We start from the raw sequence: 17,974 nt of genomic DNA, 5'->3' as shown, positions 1-17,974 counted from the left end.
TGTTTATTTTTGGCTGCGTTGGATCTTCGTTGCTGCGCGCGGGCTTTCTCTAGTTGCGGCGAGCGGGGGCTACTCTTCGTTGTGGTGCATGGGCTTCTCATTGCGGTGGCTTCTCTTGTTGTGGAGCATGGGCTCTAGGCACGCGGGCTTCAGTAGTTGTGGCGCATGGGCTCATTTGCTCTGTGGCATGTGGGATCTTCCCAGACCAGGGCTCGAACCTGTGTCCCCTGAATTGGCAGGCGGATTCTTAACCACTGTGCCACCAGGGGAATCCCCCAGGATACACTTTTATTTCCTTTTTATGGTAAAAGCCAGAGAGAACGCTGTGTAGTTTAAACACGGTTTCTGTATCTGGTGCCCACACGGGAAGTTGAAGGTAAGGAGACCAGTTTATCCAGCAAATGTGCCCAAGCACATAATTACCTCCCTTGATGTCTGTCGATACTTTACCACATCCCCCGGGAAAATCTCTGGGCAGTCCTTCCAAGTCATTTTCAGACATCTCATCATGGCAGGTGAGCTTATTTATTTATTTCCATTTTGAGAGCTTTACCTTTCCTGACTCCCTTTTAATGTTTACCTCTCGTATTAAAGAATGGAGACTGGGGTATTTCATTACCAGCTATCTCCCTGCTGCAGGCACTGCCTGGAGAAGTTTCCCTCTGTTTGGCTTGCAAGCCTCATTTATTTCCCCGAGCTTTCTAATCTGGGCAGAGCCCAGCGGACGGCATTATTAAATTACCATTATTACACTGTGTTGTCTTGGCACGATCAGGGGCTGAATTGGAAAAGTTCGTGTTAGGCAGGGAACACATTTTCTCCCCTTCTCAAGCTGCCCCAAATGGACCTTAGCTGACTTTCTGGGTCTGTATCAGCATCAAGATTCTGTGACGTCAAAGCAAAGATTTAACCACATTTGAGGCATTTCTTCTGATCAGTGTAAAGAATGGGCATTCCCCTTTTAAGTACGTTGCTTTGATTTGGGATCAGCTGGACAATTCATGATTGTAATTTTTTTTTTTTTTTTTTTTTTTTTTGCGGTACGCGGGCGTCTCACTGCCGTGGCCTCTCCCGTTGCGGAGCACAGGCTCCAGACGCGCAGGCCCAGCGGCCGTGGCTCACGGGCCCAGCTGCTCCGCGGCATGCGGGATCCTCCCGGACTGGGGCACAAACCCGTGTCCCCTGCGTCGGCAGGCGGACTCTCAACCACTGCGCCTTCAGGGAAGCCCCATGATTGTAGTTTTTTTGATGGAGGGGGTAACATTTGACATTCAAAGTTATTTGACATTTCAGAAGTTATAATGTCATTTTAAAAGCTCTAATATCACTAGTATATTTGTATGTAATTCATTTACACAGGCTTTCAAAGATTGTCTATTCTCAGTAGAGAAGTTTTAATTAAAAATGTTTTATTGCCACTCCAAGCGTCTTTAAATTAAGGCACTGCTCTTTTCTTTCTTCCTCACGTACTCTTGATAATCAACCTAGTGTTGTCTGCAATGATAAAAGTTATTCTTGTCATATTTTAAGCATTTTCTTGTCCATCACTGTGTCACCAGTGGCTGTACAATGCTAGCACATAGTAGGTACTCACTAAATTCTTATTGAATGAGTGTTTCAACACTGCCCATGCACTGTATATTCTAACCATTCTGGAATATGTTTTATCACATGCACTCTGCTTGCTCCCACCTTAGGAATTTTACCCACCACTCAGAAATGTCCTTTGCCTCTCAAATCTTAAGCACTTTTATACTGCTTATGTGTGAGTTTTCTTCTCCTGTCCCTATTTAAGCACAATTCCTGGTATATATATTAGGTGCTCAATAAATGTCTTAATGAATGTACATGAGTTATTGAATGAACACACATGTATAGTTAAGCCAAGGAAAAGTTATGTGTGACATTTATAAACCATTTTTATAACATTTTACAACAATTTTAGTTTTAGGCATTCACTAAAATGATAAAAAGTAAGTTTGAAACACCATTTTTCTTGTCCAGTCCTTGACTCAAAACTCTTCAATGGCTCTCCATTCCCTTTAGCAGTGGTTTTCTAACTATGACAGTCTGATCATGGGATTATGTCTTTTCCCAGTTTAAAGCCCTTCAAAGGTTTCTCACTGCCCTCATAAAAAATATGATTCAAACTCTTTAAGCATGGCTGAGAGTTCTACCTCTCCAGCTAGAGTCTTCCCCAAGCTCCCTTTACTCTTTCACGTCTAGATCATTTGGTTCATTAAACCTGTAATGTTTCCTCTTCTCCAGGGCCTTGGCACTTTGGGTGCCCCCTGCTCCCTCTTCACCCACCTCTTTCTTCAGCTGACTCCTCTTTGGCTTCAGATTGGTCTCGTTTTAAATGTTGCCTTCTCCAGGAAGTCTTTACTGTCCACTCCCTGCTGCTGCCACCACCATCACCCCTACCTGCCTCTGCTAGTTTAGATAATTTTCCTGCTTTGTATGCCTTGCAGATATTTTATCAATAGAATAGAATTTTGTGGGGTTTTTTGGCCAAGTCATATGAAGTATTAAGTTAATGGAATTTAAATTGAGAATTTCCACAATTTTAAGTTTTCCTCCTGTAGGTTTCCCAAACATTTTGGTGGCTAACATGACCCTCTCCCACCCCCTGACGTGCACAACACATTTATTGCAGGCAAAGTATGCTAAGTGCTTCATATACATTTACTCATTTTCTCTCACACCAGCCCTATGGTGAATACTGCTATTGTCCCCCATTTCATCAGAAAAACTAAGTTCAGTGTCATAAGAAACTCACATAGCTGATGAGTGGCAAGCTGAAGTTTAAGTCCAGGCTGTCTACACTCAATCTCTGTAGCCCAAAGCCCAACCTAAAGCTAGTGATTAGACAGTAGTAAATAATTACCCAGCAGGTATTTGGAAATAGCCTTATTTTTGTGCTGGGTATCTTCCGTTTATCCCTTCATACCCACTTTCTACTCAGTTCTGTGCCTGGGAGGTTCTTCTCTGTTGGCTTTATAAATGGGCTCCTCCCTCAACTCCACATACTGCCTTAACCCTTGGTTTCCCCACACCATTACCACACCTTTGTAAAAAGCTCTGCAGCTTACCCCAGTTGGGTGTTTTGTGTATACTCTGTTTCTGCCCAGATCCTTATTGATACAGACAAAAATTTTTTAAATTAAAACTGTAGTTATGGTTGTGCTTTTATATTTCTCATACAGTATGGAGTAATGTTAGCTTTTTTCTACTTTGTCTTTAACTTTTTATAATGGAATTGACGATTGTCATAGTTCATGCAGTCTTAAAAATAAGAGGCATGCCACACTCTTGTGCAAAGGGCATGTTTCCAAGGAATTTGTAACCAGTTGGAAAACAGGCCTACATAATATTTTCTAAAATCTTTAGCCTGCCATGAGGCCTCTTGCGTTTTGACAAGAGTTTCCCTTTCTGCTTTTCTCCACTGAGCACCCTTTGCTTACTTTAAAGCTGGGCTCTGCTGTGTCTGGGCAGGTAGTGTCCCAGCCACCTGGTCCAGGATTGGTTTAATGTCTGGCTTTAAAATAACTCATTTTACTTACTTAAATGAGTTTATATATAAAGAAACTCACATAGTGTTCCATAAATGGAAAATAAAATCCATTACAATAAATAAGGGAATGAAACTTTAAAGGGGAATATAACAAAAATAAAATGATGCTATTCATGGTAGCCAAGTGTTAGGAAGGTGTTTTGACATGTTAGCACTAATAAATATTTCTCATTGGATGAATTAGAAAGATTGAAAGAGAATTGAAAGGGACATAACTTTATTAGTCTTTGTTTTGTCCTGTCAGTGACCATCTAGCACCAGGGTTCCATGCCCTGAAGTCTGAGGATCACTGGTATAATCTGTTTTTCCCTATGCTGTGAGCTTAACCGGAATGCTTTCCTCCTTCTAGTTTCCTTTTCCTGATCCTCTCCATCTTTCTTTTTGAAACTTTCCTTCACCCTCTTAGCCTACACAAGTCTCTCGTCCGAATTTCCTGACATTTATTATCTGCCCTACTTATGTTGGCTTCTGATTGTTAATGTTTTGACCTGGTATTTCAATAGCTCATATTTTGTGTCTTGTCTCCTAAACACTGTAAAGTTCTGTCTGCAGGAATAGACACTGGGACCTGTGCTTCTGGAATCCCATATTAATTAAATGTTCATTATATAATATATATTCTGTTTATAATATGTATTATATCATATAATATATATTATTTATATATAATATTATATTTATATATTATTAAATTATGTATTATATATATTTACATATACATAATATATAATACATATTATGTAATATAATGCATATTATAAACAGAATATATAATAGCCCCATATGTAACTAGAAGTTCATTAAATGTTTGCTGTGTTGAATGAATTTGACCCAAAGTAAGTTAAATGATGTTTTAACAACTATGGATATAATTCACAATCACAGCATGATTTTGTGTCTGGTTGGGATGCACAATTTGTATTTTTGCTTCTTCTTGCCTTCATAGAAATTATATTTAGAATCTAGGAGATATAGATAATAAATTGATACACATATGCATATTATAATGTAATGTAAAGTGGAGTAAGTGGTGTAAGGAATGTAAATCAGCATGCATTGTGAGAGCTTTGGGTTGCTTTTTGGATTGGGTAGTCAAAGAATACCTCTCTGATGAGGTGACATTTGAGGACAAATGTGATTAAAGTTAAGAGGAGGGGGTACATATGAATATTTGAGGGACAAGCATCCTAGCTAGAAGCAATAGTAAGGCCTGAGGACCTGAGTTGGGACTGTGCTTGTTGGAGGCCAGTGTGGGGATGAGAAGGGAGCAGTGGGACATGTCATTGAAGAGGTGGCAGGACTGGATTGCATAGGACCTTTTCAGCCATGGTGAAGCTTTTAGATTTTTATTGTGAGAGAAACTACAGGAGGACTGAAAGGAAAGACATAACATGATCTGATTTATATTTTTAAAAAGTAATAGTTTCAGCTGCTCTGAATAGAAGAGGCTGAAAAGGTGGTCAGTTAGGAAGACATGGCTCTATGCCAGATATGGTAGGGGTGGTTTGGAGCCCAGTGATAGTAGTGGACAAGGTGAGAACTGGAAGGATTAGGAAAAATTCCGAGAGGAGAGCCAACTGTGTTTATGCCTTCTAATTTATTTACTACTGTACAACGCTTTCAAAGCAGCATTCTCCGTTGGTATTTATTTTCATCTTATAATTCTATTTAAGGCAAGTATTTTTTCAATTTACCAAACATTCTTTTATTTATACTTGCTTTTGGGATAACACTTAATGACTAATTAGTCAATAAAAACCAGAGTTCTATCTGGGGCAAGAATGTGTTCCTGTGGTGAATTTATTTATCCATCTTTTTCAAAAGTAATTGCATTTTTGTATTCGTTCTTGAATACTATGTCATTTCCCAAATAACTATTTGGGAGGTGGAATTTTTTTATGCTATTCTAATTTTGTATCCTCTTCCTTCTAATATCCCCATCTGTACTTTGTATTACAAACTTCATCAGACCACTGCACGCTATCATAGCTGTCGTCACCATGGGGAGAATATGACTAATTGAAGCTGCTTATTGATACAATAGAGCAGGTTGTGACGCGTGGCGAGAATACTGGAATGATGGGCTCCAGCTGATGTTATGTAAAAATATTCAGCCATGAAGTATGCACTTGTGGATGGCTTTTTGCAGATGTCTGCAGAATGCAGATAATCTGTATTCTGAGGAGATCTGCAAATTAAAGATCTATATGACCAGTTAGAATTATAGCACAGTGAGGAGAGAGCGGTGCGGTAGGTAATGATATAGCCTTGAATCTTGGGTAATAATAATTATAACCTGCCTATACTTATAAGCAAAAGTAGATGATATTTACCCCCAACCCCCATTTCAGAGGGAATGGAGCAATTGGCAGAAAAATGATGTGAACTTTTGGATATTTTGGAATCCCTTCAATGCAAGATATATTGGTATCATGAATGGAAGTATAAATTGGTATATTGTCTTTGGAAAGTTATTTGGCCGTAACTATCAAAATAAAATTCACACAACCCTTTGACCTAGCAGTTTCATTTCTAGTAATTTATTTTAGAAATATAGTCACTAGATGCACAAAAATCTCTGTATTAAAATATTCATCATGGCATTTTGTTTAATAACGAATGATTTAAAATAGTCTAACTGTACAAGAAATAGATTAGGTGAATAAATTATGGAATATTTATGCACTGTAATATAGTTAAGCCTTTATAAAGCCTGTATCTATATAGAACCATCTCTAAGTGAAAGAAGGGTTAGAATATGCTATTATTTGTGGTCATAGAAATGTAAAGTGTATGTATATATATTTATATATGCATATGTTGAAGACTGCATAAGAGATTTTTTAAAGCATGGGTCAGAAGACATTTTTCAATGTACATTGCTACTTTGGTATTATTTCAATTAATTACTTCTTGGATGTATCATCTATTCAAAAATTATAAGTTAAGAAAATTATAGGGGTGGTATATTTGTATGTTTTTACTCCCCTCTTAGATAAAGATGTCTTTGCTTGATTCTCTGCTGTATTGCACCTGACTTCTCTTTTGAGAGTTTTCTTATAATTTCTGTTAGAACACCTTTTATTAGGATATCATTGCACTGACACTTTTAGTAATGAGGTGGCAACTCCCCTTATTCCTTTATTGCTTGCCATGACTCCACAGAATATAGCTCTACCACTTTCTTCCAAGGTTCGGGTCCTTCCTGTCCAGGAGAACTATTTAGAAATTTGTTTGTGCCAATAGTTTCCGCCCACAGCGGGGGCGGGACCAGGGTGCAGCGAGAAAATCAGCGGGAAACGCGTCTCCACTTCTGCTTGTGGTCCCACTGCTGGGGTCTCGCTGCTCCCGCCATGGCGCAGTGCCATGTGCAGAGTGATGCCATCATTGGGCATTATGAATGCGAGACTGAATAATTAACAGCCACCCCTTAGACGGAGGACCAGGTGCAAGGTAGACTCTTTCTGGATGTTGTAATCAGAAATAGTGCGGCCGTCTTCCAGCTGTTTGCCTGCAAACATGAGCCTCTGCTGGTCAGGGGGGATGCCTTCTTTATCCTGGATCTTGGTCTTCACATTCTTGATGGTGTCACTGGGCTCCACCTTCAGGTCTTGCCCGTCAGGGTCTTCCCGAAGATTTACATACCACCCCTTAGACGCACCAAGCCGGTCTGGTGCACCCTGAGCCCTGCGCCCCGGCCCCAGCTGGGCCCAACCCACCGAGCCCCAGCGCGATGAGCCTGCTCTGCCCCCGCGCAGGAGGCTGCGGCTGCTGACCAACGCAGTCTCTGGCCCTAGTTCCCCAGCTGTCCCTGGCTCCCCAGAGCACTCTTCTCCCCAAAGCAAGAAGACAAAGGCCACCCTCTCAGCTGGTCAGCGACCCTGACTGGCAGCCCAGGAGGACACAAGGTCCCTACAAAGGTCACCCTTTCTGAGCTCAAGTCTTGCCTGCAGTGGGCGCAGGAGCTGGGGGCACGGGTCCAGGAGCTGAAGGCAAGGGCACAGAAGAATGCTGAGGAACCCAGAGCACCGGAGGACAAGGGGCACCCAGCGGGGCTACGTGGTGAGCAGATGCCTGCCTATCAGCACTTCCTCGCCCTGGCCCAGCAGGGGCCCCTGGGCCTTGTGCTGCCCTACAAGTACCAGGTGCTGGCCGAGATGTTCTGCTGCATGGACACCATCGTGGGCATGCTTTACAACCGCTCTGTGACTGTGACCTTTGCCAGGGTCAAGCAGGGAGTCCAGGACATGATGCACAAGCGCTTTGAGGAGCGCAGTGTGGGCCGGATCAAAACCGTGTACCCTGGCTCCTACTGCTTCCACCAGGAGCGCTACGCCACCACATTCAAGGACGATGGCAGGAGGTCTGATTACCAGCTCACCATCGAGCCGCTGCTGGACCAGCAGGCTGGCAGTGTGGCTCCCCAGCTCACGGCATCGCGCCTGCTGCGGTGGTGCCAGATCTTCAGCCAGAATCTGGTAGCTCGTGTCCGGTAGTATCACAGGGCCTTCCTGGCCTCCCTAAAACCCCCCCACCCCCCGCCGCCCATGGAGGTTCCTGAGGACCAGCTGGCACGCTGGCACCCCCGCTTCAATGTGGACGAAGTGCCTGACATCGAGCCGGCCAAGCTGCCCCAGCCGCCCACCGTGGAGAAGCTGGCCACCGCCCAGGAGGTGTTGGCCGGTGCCCGCAGCCTGGTGTCATCCAGGATGGAGAAGGCTCTGAGTGACCTGGCCCAGCTCACGGCCGAGCCTAGCAGCCCCTGGTCCCCCAGCCCGGCACTGCCAGCCGCCCTGCCGCCATGCCGCCTGCCGCCCTGAAGGGGATGTCCCAGGTCCTGCTGGAGCGGATCCGGCCCAGGAGGCGCAGAAGCAGCTGGCGCAGATGACCCGGCGCCTGGAACAGGAGCAGCGGCTGCAGGGGCTCGAGCGGCTGCCTGAGGTGGCCCGCGTGCTGCGCAGCGTCTTCAGGTCAGAGCACAAGCCAGCGCTCAGCGTGGAGATGGCCTGCACCAGGATGGTGGGCAGCTACCGCACGGCCACGAGCCCCTGGGAGATGGAGAAGCTTGTGCACCTCCTCTCTGAGCTGCTGTCTGACTGGCTCAGCCTCCACCGCATCTGCACGGACACCTGCGTCAATCTGGGCAAGGCCGCCAACCTGGCGGATGTCTTGGCACGGCTGGCCCACCTTGCCCGTGCTGAGGAGGCGCTGTGAGCCCGGCGGACAGGTGCCAACACAGACGGGCCGCCAGGCCTGTGTCTTACTCTCTTTAGGAACACGACACACTTTGCTTTCCCTGTCCTAAGTCCCCATGCGGGTCAGGGCTCTAGCTGCTGGGCTTGAGGGCCTCTGATTAGTGTGGTGGAGGCCCCCCTCGTATACAGGGTGCAGGGAAGTGAGGTGGGGGAGAGGTAGTGTGGTTGGCAGAATAACCCTCCCAGGTGTCCACGTGGGATCCTGAGGTGGTCCTGGAGTATCTTGGTGGGCCGGGTGTCACACAGGGTCCCCATAAGAGGGAGGCAGATGCAGAATCTGAGATTGGAAGGTCCCGGCAGGAGCCACGAGCCAAGGAACATATTCTCCCTGGAGAACCAGGAACCAGCCCTGCCCACCCACACCCTGATTTTTGTACTTGGCCTCTAGAACTGTAAGATAAAGTCAGAAAAAAAAAAGAAAAGAAAAAAGAAAAAGAAACTTGTTTTAATAAATGGTAAAATCATTCAAATGCACTGGTTCTGAATTTCTGATGGGTGCATTTGTGAAAATGCTGAGGAGCTTCTGGAGTCAGAGGCCTGGTCCTTTTCAACAACAGATAGAAATTAAAGGCTATTAATGATGCTTATTATTAACTTTTAAAAAGCTCTCTCTACCCCCAAGTTAAAAAGCTATTGTTTGAAATGTATGACCCGAAACTATGTAATTCTCTATTACATGTGATCGCATAAAGCCCAAGAACAATGTTTAAAATTGTCTTAATCATTGTTATAAAAGGAATTAATGAGTGGTAACATTCAGAAACCCCGTTGTTCATATTATGTTTTGGGGGTATGGAGGAGGAAAAAGGAGAAGGAAGAAAAATACATTTAAAAGAAAGTTAAACAACAACTTGTAAGTTTCATTCTCTGTTGCTGGAAAACCAGCTGATTATACATGAATGTATAATAAAACAAGTGTTTGGCACATTGAGGTGTATGAACTATGTAGCGTAATCAGAGCTTATTTTCCTGCAATGGAGATTGAAATTTATGCTTCTTCTAAGCAGTACCTTTCATTCCATTTTTATTTTCTAAGGGAGAGTGAACTTTACAAGTTGCTGCTTAACAATACCAGAAGTGCTAATTCCTATACAATGAATAGTGAAGTTTACAAGTTGCCATTTGACATGCCCACATTTCTGTTTGTTTGTCCTCCCTCCTCACCCCCCAACAAGGTATAGTAAAATTTATAAGGTTAGTAAAAACCCTTCATTATTAATACAAGGTTACATTGCTGTTGGGAATTCCATAAATGGCATATGAACATATCTAAGGGGGAAGCATAAAGGTGGACGTTATGAGGCAAGAAATTCTTTCAAGAACATTGAATTTATAATCATCACTCAAGAAACAACATGCAGAGACACTCATTCATGGCTTTGCGTCCCCATGACCCCATTCCCTTGGCTCCTTGGTTCTGTTATCCTTCAAGTATGTTTCATTGGGTCTTTTTTTTTGGAAATCTATCTAACTCTTCCTTTGCAAATCTTCCTCAGCTCAGGCTATACATCCCTCCTCTTTCATGGTCCCTTTTTCTCCACTTGCATGCTCTTCCCTGAGCACTCAAAGTGGCTACTGTGTACACAATTAATTAAATGAATGGTTCACAGCCTTAGGCCATCACTTCTATTATTATCTGGTACTGCTACTTAAATATTTTATTATTACAGCATTTTATTGTTATTAAAATTTTAAGATATACATGCCTTATTTCACCAATTTTATTATAACAAGATCCTTGAGGGGAGATATCAGGCCTTAAAATTCCTTATGCTCCCAATGGGGGCGTGTATATAATTGTGTAATCGAAATGAAGTGGATGTTTTTACCAATCACAAGAACCGGGAGAGAAAGGAAATGATAAAGGAACGGACACCCTGTCGTACGTAACTGGTCTGAGAAGATGGTTGCAACAAATTCTTCCATTTCTGTCTGTGCATGTCTCTTCTCCCGTAAGGAGATAAAGTCCTCTTTCCCTCCCCGTGAGTTTTGGTTGACATTTTGACTTTTTTTGGCCAATAGAAAATGGCAGAAATAACACTGTCAGTTCTGAGTCCAGCTAGACTTTAGGTTGGCTGGAGATAAACACTCTTTAGAGCCCTGTGCCATCTCTTTAAGAAGTCTGGTTATGCAGCAAGAGAGAGGTCATCGGGATTGAGTTCGTGGAGGATTACGAAGATATGGAGAGAGGCCCAGCCATCCCCCAGCTGTCCCAGTCATATCAGCTGAGGGGCATGGAGGGAAGGGAAGCCAACTTGGATCTTGCAGTCCCAGCTGGACTGCCCCGGTCAACATTATGTGGAGCAGAGAGATGAGTTGTCCCACTAAGGGCTGCCCAAACAGAAGATGTAGGACAAATAAATGGTTGTTATTCTTATTGTTTTAAGTCACTAGTTTTGGAGTGGTTTATTGTATAGCAGAGATTACAGAAACACATCCAAAATGGGTTAAGTTGTATATTAAATTTTGTGGTCTACAATAGTGCTTTTTGAGCTTTAATGTGCATACAAATCACCTAGGGTTCTTGTTAAAATTCTGATTCTGTAGATTAGGGGTGGGGCCTGAGATTCTGCATTTCTAAGAAGTTCCCTGGTGATGCTGATGTTCTGGTCTGTGGGCCACATTTTGAGTAGAAAAGGTCAAAGCAGGGAAGTCCATTCATCCAAAGATTAACAAGTTGCTTATTACAACCAGGAAGGTTATACTTGCCTTTCTGTTGAGATTGCAGATCCTGCACAGGCTGTATCAGCTGCCCATTAGACATGCCAATGCCAAAAATATAAAGTCAGACAAATGTGCATTTTAACCAAAGTACTAGGCAAGTTCTATTTTCTTAAAGTCTAACTTTCCTGAGAGTGACTTTATTCCCCTAAGCTTCATGTCTGTTTAACCAAGAAGCATGCTCTGTGACTATTGTTGATAATGGTAATAATGACAGCAATTACTCTACACTTCACAAGTGCTTTGTTGTGAGCCAGAATCTGTACTAAGTGCTTTATATACATTTCATCATTTAATTCCTATAACATACATGACTGTCACCATTTTGCAGATGAGGAAACTGGGGCTCAGGGAGGTTTAGTTACTAGCCCTAGTCACCCAGTGACTAAGATAGGATTCAGTTCTGTATGATGTGACTCCAAAGTTCAGGTTGATAACTACTCTGCCACACTGCTTCCAACTACAAGCCTAACACAGGCCTCAGGTTAGTGTATTATGGCTCACATTCTTTCTTTTTGGACTTGTTTCTTGGTAGTAGTGGTGGTAGTAGGAGGAGTATAGATATTTTCGTTCCATACAGTATAGTTGACTTTGGGAAATCCTAACAGAGATACCCGAAATGTTCTTGCGCATGTGCACGTGTGTGTGTGTGTGTGTGTGTGTGTGTGTGTCTGTCTGTCTGTCTGTCTGTGTATATGTGTGTAAGGCAGGAGCGGAAACACCTTTGAAACCCATTAGTCGGGAAATTTAATTTTTTGTAGCAACATTCACATAATTATTGTCAGCATTTTACAGTGGTGTTTAAAGTGCTGATATGAGGAAAGTCTTTACCAGAATAAATATAGATGATTTGTTTAAACTTCAGTAGTCTCTTGTTTTCACTGTGTTGCCTATTGCAGCAAAATAATTTCACCCCCCTCCCTTTGCTTTAGACTTACTGTTTCCCCCTCTATGGCATTTATCAGACAGAGGCTACTACTGTTTTAGGTTTCCATCAGAGTAGCATAAAATACTTCTAAAAACCATAAAAGACTCTGATATGACCTACTTTGAAATTAGACGGCCAGGACATCTCTCTACTCGTCGGTTTGAATGCCTCTTCTCTGCTCTCTTGAAGGTTAAAGGAACTGGCAGTGCTGGAAATGGCAGTGCTCTGTGGCACCAAAGCCAGTGCCCTGCAGGGACCTACTCCATAGTGACTTGGGATTAGATGAAGACACCAGGACACCAGGATCTCTGGCTAGAAGGTTTACGTAACTCTCAAATCTCTTTACTGCTGAGGTGGCTGTTCTGCAACATGATGGTGGTGATGGAGGGGTGTGTGTGAGAGAGAGTGTGTGTGTGTGTGTGTATACAGAGTTCTTTGAAGTGAGATCATTTGGCTGCACACTTTTTGGAGGGGTCAGTACAAATTTTATTGTCTTCTTTAGGTGAAGAGGCAAGGTGTACGGGGGTGGTGACAGGACTTGATTGGGACTTGAATCATTGCTCGGAAGTAACAGTGATTTTCTTCAAAATCACAAAATCCATGTTTCTCTGACTGCCTGCTTTTCTTCAAAATGAGCTGGTCACTTCCTGGTACAACAGTGATTTTCTTTGTCATTCTGAATGAATCATTTACAAGACAAATGGTCCATTTCGATTGATTTCCTGATCTTTTGGACATGAAATATTTCATGTTTCTTTTAAGATAAATATCTAATTTTTCCAACAAATGTAGTATTGTAAGTACCTTTTGAGAAATATTTAATAAGCACATTTTATTTCCTTGGAACTACGTGGAAGAACTCTCTGGACCTTTACTAGTTTGCATGTTGCTATTCAGAAAAGTGTGGAATATCCTCCATTAAATTTTACCACTTTGTAAATTATGTTCTTCAAAGAAAAATTCCAAGAAGGCAGAGGCTTGCTTAAGTGAAACATTGCTGAATATGCTTTTCTTGCAGGTTTCCAAGAGTCTTAGATATCTAATGTAATTTGTTTCGAGGAGACTGTGGGTGACAAAGCACTGCTGGTAGGGGTTTGACACATATAGTATTACGAATGGATTCCTTAGCAATCATGTGGATTGGCCAAGAGAGGAGAATTTAAATGGAACGCTCAGTAGAAAATAAGTACTCTGTGCAATGAAGAAATAAAAATACATTTGGTAAACACACAACATAAAAAGGTTACACTTATTATTATCATTATTTTAACCAATTTATTTATTTTTGGCTGTGTTGGGTCTTCGTTGCTGCGCACGGGCTTTCTCTAGTTGAGGTGAGCAGGGGCTACTCTTTGTCGAGGTGCATGGGCTTCTCATTGCAGTGGCTTCTCTTGTTGCGGAGCACGGACTGTAGGTGCGTGGGCTTCAGTAGTTGTGTCGCGTGGGCTTCAGTAGTTGTGTCGCGTGGGCTGTAGAGCGCAGGCTCAGTAGTTGTGGTGCACGGGCTTAGTAGCTCTGCAGCATGTGGGATCTTCCCGGACCAGGGCATGAACCCGTGTCCCCTGCATTGGCAGGAGGACTCTTAATCACAGCTCCACCAGGGAAGTCCCAAAAGGTTATTATCAAATGAGACTTTTTGTAATGTCAGCATAATCTTTCTTTTTTTCATTTATTGCTAATTAATTAAAGGAAAAATATCTTTGAAAAATCTGTAAAGGTTGTCCTATGGTTTGTTTTATTAAAATTGCTTAAATCTGATGTGGGAACTTTCTGTTAGCAACATTCTGAAATTTGGACAAAAGCAAAGTAATAGCTTATAATATATATATTTTGAAAGTTGAAAGTAGTATTGATTCATACTATTTTCCTGAGAGGAAGTTAAGTTTATTGTTTTCATAAATTCTCCAAATTCTTTTGGTTATGTAGAGGAGGAAAAATAATTTCCCCTCTGCCCTTCTGAATTCTTAGCTGAGACCACCCCAAACCTCCCAGTAATAAAAGATTAACAGGAGAAAAACCAACAGAAATTTATTAACCTGTATACTTCCTGTATACATGGGAGATACCCAGAAAAACTGAGTAACTCCCTGAGATGGTGCATCTACTACCTTAAATACCATCTTCAGCTAAAGACATAAGAAAGATAAGGAGGGTTGGGGTAGGTAGTTATGGAGTTTACTAGGAAAAGCGGGGTAAACCAGGGTAAGATTTGTTCTGTAGATTTAATGCCTTCTCCATTGAAAAGATTCTCTTGTGATTTAGTCATCCTTCTCTTCTTGGTACAGAGAGGGAGACACTTACTAATGGAGATTTCCTTTATAAATGTAAATATCTCTTACAAAAGGGTAAGTTCTACTCTATTTTCAGAGCTTCTCCTGTGTCTGCTGTTTCTTACAATAATTGGCTCAAAATAATCCTTATGCTGAAGAGTCATATTTTGGGGTGACATATTCTCCTACCCTTCAGTTGTAAGTGGGTAAAACTGAATTCAGGATATCCCGAGAGAAATGAAAATGGGAATTTAGGCTCACATAATTTCAGTTTCCAGTGGGATGAACCTGACTTTTGTCATGGATGGCTATAGGTGCTTCATTGTATATTCAAAACTGTTTCTTCCAGGGGTGAATCTAGGTTTTGTGTAGCCTGAAGTTTACACAGTTTGAAGAAGCTTCTTTATTAAAAGATCATAAATGGGGCTTCCCTGGTGGCGCGGTGGTTGCGAGTCCACCTGCCGATGCAGGGGACATGGGTTTGTGCCGCGGTCTGGGAGGATCCCACATGCCGCGGAGTGGCTGGGCCCGTGAGCCATGGCCGCTGGGCCTGCGCGTCCGGAGCCTGTGCTCCGCAACGGGAGAGGCCCGCGTACCACAAAAAAAAAAAAAAAAAAAGATCATAAATGACCATATTGCTCTAAAAGGACCTGGAAACTTAAGTTGCAATAGCTTCATGGTTAATTTGCCTCTGCTCCTCCCCATCTCATAGCCCATTTCTTCTCTACATGCTCTTAATTTTCCTTCAGTCTAAGTCCTTGTGGTGGTGTGAATTTAACTACTATTAAAAAACAAAATTCAACTGAGTGAATTTGAAGATCTCATTGGCTTTATTCAGCGATTCATGAATCAGGCAGCATCCCGTCTAGTAGATAGAAAAGGGCTCCGAAGAGCCTCAGACAAGGAAAGGGCAGAAAGCAGGTGGGATAAGAAAGTCATAAATAAAAGAAAGGATTGTTTCAGGCAAAGTTACCTTGTTGGGGGATGGCAGAGTTCCATCAGATGGATTATCTCACCAGTGCTGGCCAGGAAATTTCAGACTGAGTCGTTAAGATTACACTTCCAGGAGAGGCTGAAACTACAATTAGATTAGGTATTAACTCTTGATTTGTTGACATGGGGCTTAGCGCAAGTGACTCCATTCTGGGCCTGTTTTCTTCTTCTTTTTTTTTTTAATACTACCCACGTTCTCAGAAGAGCCATTCTCTTACAGCTGATTCATATAAATCCCCCCAGATGACTCAGATTGGTTAGCTTGAGTCACATTCCTACCTCTGGTGAGGGAGATGAGACACCTCAGTTGAGATCCCAGGAGAAAACAATGAATTGGGGAGGCGCAGTGCTGTAAGGGAGTCAGATGTTGATCAGTCTAAATAATGGGTGTTGACTTCCATGCTCTTCACCCTCTTTTGTTGACCTGGGGGGTAGAGGTGGGTCCTCTAAATTGGATGTATGAAACACCCATTTAAACTTGAATTTTCAGCTCTCTTCAGGGATTAAGCTGACCTTAGTAAGAGCAGAAACCATACACAGGCAGGCTGGGAGGTCAATTTCTGATTTTCTTTCAAGTAAACCTCACTTAGGTGTTTTCTGCATGTGAGATACTGGGAAAGGATATCTGGTTGAGAGCCTCTCCCTTGTTGTATCTTCCTTTACCCAGAATTCGTTCTCAGACACAATATGAAAAATACTCCATTGGTCAGTATTGCTTTTTTTCATAGAAGTCCTGTGGAAAATTACAAAGAAAGTGAAAACTTGATTCCTAAACTCCTTATCTGTCTTTCTGCTTCCTTTAGATTTCCTTGTCCTTTGCCGATGTTCACCTTTCTGGAATAAGATAATGAAAAGAAAATGGATGATATGTTTCCAGAGTTGAAAGTATCTATACATCATAGCACCACTTTATGATGCTGCTTTAATTAATGATGATACTATCAGTATATCAGAAATGTGAACACATCTCCTTTCATAATAAACTCCTTCAGTACAGCAGTTGCCATTAAGAAGTACCCTCTTTTATGGATGATGTAACTGCTGTAATATTTGGAAGTACGTGCTGAGTATGAGAATATTAGTGTATTAAGGTTCTTCTGAAAAACAGAACCAATAGGAGGTATTTATGTGTGTGTGTGTGTGTGTGTGTGTGTGTGTGTGTGTGTGTGTTACCGAACTCAGGTCCAGCTGCTCGCTGCTTGAAAATCAATACTCAAGAGGCAAGTATTGGTAGAAATGGAAAAAGTTGTTTTTAATCAGAAAGCTGGCAATCTGGGGAGAAGGTGGACTTGGGTCCCAAAACCAACTCTGAAGACTCTGCTCAGCCATGAACATTTTTAAAGAGAAAAGGAGAAAAAATCTCAGTTAATCATTGAGATAGGGGATCAGACTCATTGCCATTTTCCACTACGTGCAGGCTTGTCGACTTCTTGTGATCTTTCTTTAGATGCTATTTTGTTCACACAGTTTGTTCACAAGATTACCGAAGGGGAAGCTAGGGAAGAGATTTAGTTATCTGTTAATTACTTATTCTTCATTTCTATTTCTTTGATGTAAGGAAAGAACCAACAGGTTAGGCAAGGTATTGTGTGATCAAAAGATTTGAAAGTGTGCTTGGGCCAGAGATGAATAGTGCCTGGCTGAAGGTTAGTTACAATATAGCAGTGGTCCCCAACCTTTTTGGCACCAGGGACTGGTTTTGTGGAAGACAGTTTTTCCACAGACCGGGGTGGGGGAGTAGAATGGTTCAGGCAGTAATGGGGAGCAGCAGATGAAGCTTCGTTTGCTCGCCCACTGCTCACCTCCTGCTGTGCGGCCAGCTTCCTAACAGGCCGTGGACCACGGCCCATGGGGTTGGGGAACCCTGCAATATAGCTTTGCTAAAGTGACAAGACAAAAGGGGCCTCCTGCAAAGTGCTCTTTCCTGCCAAAAGCTGTTTACCTGTGTGTGTGTGTGTTTATTTATAAAGGAATAAATAAATATATTTATTATATATAGGAATTGGTTTATATGATTATGGAGGCTGAGAAGTTGTACAATCTGTCATCTGTAAGCTGGAGATCCAGGAATGCTGGTGGTGTAGTTTTAAGAACCAGAAGGCGGATGGTGCAAGTCACAGTTGATGGCAGAAGACTGTCCCAGCTTAATCAGTCAGGCAGAGAGGATGCATTTCCCTTTTCTCTGTCTTTTTGTTCTATTCAGGCCCTCACTGGATTGGATGATGCCCTCTTA

The 17,974-nt window shown here is 42.5% G+C and overlaps 1 protein-coding gene and 1 pseudogene across 23 annotated transcripts in view; both read left to right on the top strand.

The window, feature by feature from the left end:
• Positions 1–17,974, top strand: part of FHIT (fragile histidine triad diadenosine triphosphatase) — a 1,444,513-nt gene that overhangs the window by 315,261 nt on the left and 1,111,278 nt on the right. For 11 of the 23 annotated variants that reach the window (XM_060022803.1, XM_060022800.1, XM_060022795.1 and 8 more), the window contains one exon: positions 12,668–12,797. The exons of the other annotated variants lie outside the window; for them this stretch is intronic. The gene's annotated coding sequence lies outside the window, so the exon portion shown is untranslated. The remainder of the gene's footprint in view (positions 1–12,667; positions 12,798–17,974) is intronic. 23 annotated transcript variants of the gene reach the window in all.
• On the top strand, positions 7,118–9,126 carry LOC132432913 (DNA replication factor Cdt1 pseudogene; annotated as a pseudogene).

The sequence above is a fragment of the Delphinus delphis genome, chromosome 10 (assembly GCF_949987515.2).
Source record: "Delphinus delphis chromosome 10, mDelDel1.2, whole genome shotgun sequence".
Lineage (NCBI taxonomy): Eukaryota > Metazoa > Chordata > Mammalia > Artiodactyla > Delphinidae > Delphinus > Delphinus delphis.
The sequence above is the reverse complement of the archived record's forward strand: the minus strand, read 5'-3'. Positions and strand labels throughout refer to the sequence as shown.